Below are 3,626 nucleotides of genomic sequence, written 5' to 3'. Positions count from 1 at the left end.
AAGAAAAGGCAGAGGAATGTTTTCCTTTAGTGTGTGCACACGTGAGCGAGTTGCTGATGAGAAGCTGCATCATCACACAGGAGCCTGTGAGGTTGCAGCATCCCAGACCAGAACTTTTGGGGCAGAACAGGGGTAAATGAGCAGTGGGAGGAAGGGAGGGAAAAAAATGCAGAGGGAAATGGTACAGGGCTACAAAGAGCGACACCTCCACAAGTGCCCAAAGTTAACTGAGATGAATCAAGGTGAAACGGGTTATGTAACTGCCACAACATTAAAAATAGGTTATGCTGTATATTAAGATTTCATTTATAAATTGTTTATAAAGCATTCATAAATGTTAGATGTGGCAAGCACGTTCTGCACACAAATACTTTGTGCTCCAGCATTATCGATGGCGGTGTCCGCGGCAGCTGCAGGTGTTATAGATGGTTAAATCACAGCTCTGGGGACCAGCAGTTCAATAGCAATACACCATAAATGATTCATCAATCACCTCAACATGTATCAAGGAATGATGTGCTCTTTGTAAATGGAGCCTTAATACGAAGTGTGGCATTAGGAACTGTGAAACAGGGAACTTTTGCCCCTTCCATCCTTTTTTTTTGTTCCTAAAAAACCCCGAACAAACAAAACAGCAACACCAATTCCCCCACCCCCAACTCTCAATTCACCAGTTTAATAATGATTGGTTTTCCTCACCTCTGGCTTGAGAAAGGCCACAGGCTCCTGAGAATTAAAAGGTTTTATGGAAGACATGCAGTATTTGGGTGTGCTCCCATCTGCTGCAAATGAGTATAGTGTGTTTTGGGGGTATGGACTCCAGGGATGCAGAAGGATGTCACCCCAGCAGGATGTCACCTTGCCAGCCAGGGTGCCTGCAGATCCCTGGAGAAAACACAAGTGCAGAAGTAATGTGAATGTAAACTAAGTAAAGAGAAGAACAGAAGAGCCATGAAATAAGACTTGAATGTGATAATTTAATTCAATCAAATGAACCCTACATCCAGCTCTGGCCTTTTGCTTATATGGAAGATCTCACCAGAGAAGATGCTAGCATTGCAGACCCTCAACACAAGGCAGGCCAGGTAAGAATTGCCCTTCCCTAGCATGGCTTCCTCCATAACCCTGGAGGAAGGCATAAAGCTTGCCCCTCCCATCCCATCCCATCCCATCCCATCCCATCCCATCCCATCCCATCCCATCCCATCCCATCCCATCCCATCCCATCCCATCCCATCCCATCCCATCCCATCCCATCCCATCCCATCCCATCCCATCCCATCCCATCCCATCCCATCCCATCCATCCCATCCCATCCCATCCCATCCCATCCCATCCCATCCCATCCCATCCCATCCCATCCCATCCCATCCCATCCCATCCCATCCCATCCCATCCATCCCATCCCATCCCATCCCATCCCATCCCATCCCATCTCTCATTCCTCTGCAGAGCTCACAAGACTCCTTTCACAATGGAAGAGAAAGAAGATGCTCCTGTCTTTCCCTGTCTGAAGTCCTTGTCAGGGCTGAGCCCTCCCAAGTCTCTTGAGGAGGGCACTGGGACCTTGCCCAGCTCTGTGGTGTTTGAGTTATCAATATTAGCCACTTGCATGGGATGTCAGAACAAAGCCCATGGATAATGTGCATTTAAATGTCACACAAAATTAAGACAAAATAGGTGCAAATGCTTTGGAATGTTATTTTCATCACCGGTATTGGGTAACTCTACCAGATTTTCCCTTTTGTGTAGCTCTCCAAATGTTGCTGCTGTTGGTTTCTATATAAAATCACATCCTCTAAAGCTTGTCCATGCTGGGGGCTCGGGGTCACAAAAGCTCTGTTGAGAGAAACAACAGGAGGGATCAGTGATGTTCTTAACAAAACCTCTTAATTAAAAAACACTGGATATGAATAGGAGTCACAGGATGTGTGTTTCCCAAAAACTCCACCGGGCAAGGAGGCTCTGTAAGGAGACACCACCCTGCATCAGAAAAGTTTCCAACCTGAAGTGCCTGGTTTTTGCCAGTGGCTGGAAAGAGAGGCCAGGGAAGTAAACTGACATGGACACATCCACTTATCCAACCAGTGTATTCAGATGAGATAAATCAGAACCAGAGAATGATCTGGGTTGGAAGGAACCTTAAGGATCTTGTTCCAAACCCCCTGCCAGGGGGGTGACACCTTTCACTAGACCAGGTTGCTCAAAGCCCCATCCAGCCTGGCCTTCAACATTTCCAGGGATAGAGCATCCACAGCTTCCCTGGGCAACCTCTGCCAGAGCCTCCCCACGCTCACAGTAAAGATTTTTTTTCCTAATGAACAATCTAAACCTTTCTTCTGTCAGTTAAAACCATTTCCCCTTGTCCTATAAATCCCCATGTCCTGTCCCATCAGACATGAATGAAGTTAGCAAACGTGTTTAAAAGTTTCAAAGGACCCAGGGTCACACCTCTGGACCCCAGCTCTGTGCACAGGAGCCTCATTTCTTTGCAGATCAGACAGAGCAAAGCCCTCTCTCTCCCCATCCAGGATGCAGTTCCATGGGGCTCAGGTTTGTACTCAGGTGCTGTGGTACAAACATGGGGACTGTCTCATTCCCAGTACTTTTCCTTTTCACTACACCCACCATGGGCCAGGTGCAGGGTGACCTTCTGGGCCAGCAGGGCACCAGGCAGCCTGTCAGCAAGGAGCCACATGATGGGGAAATGCAGCTCTCCTGGGGAGCACCCATGTGGAATGTCCAGGGGAAGAGGAAAAACTTTGCACAAAGCTTTATCTCAGCTTTGTGCAAACCTCCCTGATGAGACCTTCAGCTGAGAGGCTTTTTGAGCTGTTCCTGAATGAGCATGGTCATATTTTCCCTCTCTCTGTTCCCTGCACCCCTGGCTGTGCTGCAGATAAGGCAGCAGTGTTTTGGCAGCTGGGAGGTGATGCTCTATCTGTTTGCACATGCAGGACACTAATGGACATGTGCCACCCATCACCATCACTGGGGTCAGTTTGTCTCTGCTCGTTGTGCTGGGGACATTGGCTGGTTGTTTTGGTGGCAATGCAAAGGGCAGCAATGCTGGGGACAGACCAAAGACAAGGCAGATGTAGCTTTCAATGCCAAAAAAAGCCCCTGCACCAGTCTTGCTTGCTGCTCTCTTGCTCACTTCCAAACCTCTTTTTCCCCTAGTTTCTCTAGATTTTTAGCTTCATAATATTTTTTTCTGACATCAGATTTATTTCATAGCCCCTCGCTGTTCTCAGTGTCTCTTTTCTGAAGACCATATAATTTTTCCTGTTCATTCAAGCCATGGGTTTCTGTGTTTGAAATGCTCAGAGAGAGTCCATCATCCTGTGCCCTGGATGGAGTCTTCCCTCTCTGTGTTCAAGTGCATCTCATGGCTTGTCCAGCTCCTGCCTTGCTCTGCTGCCTGCCTGATTCCAAGGTCAGGCACTGAGAGAACAGGGTGACTCCTGCCTGTCTGGGCTCTCCCTTCACACCTGGCACGTTTGGTTGAGTTAGTCCACAACACTCTTGCCCACTGCTGTTACACAGGTAAGACTGGTTCTGGTGGCCTTGGTGCAGTGGAGAGGAGGCAGGAGGAGAGGAGGTTTAGTATCACCTCACTGTCTCCT

The sequence above is a fragment of the Serinus canaria genome, chromosome 2 (assembly GCF_022539315.1).
Source record: "Serinus canaria isolate serCan28SL12 chromosome 2, serCan2020, whole genome shotgun sequence".
NCBI lineage: Eukaryota > Metazoa > Chordata > Aves > Passeriformes > Fringillidae > Serinus > Serinus canaria.
Note: the sequence above shows the minus strand (reverse complement) of the source record.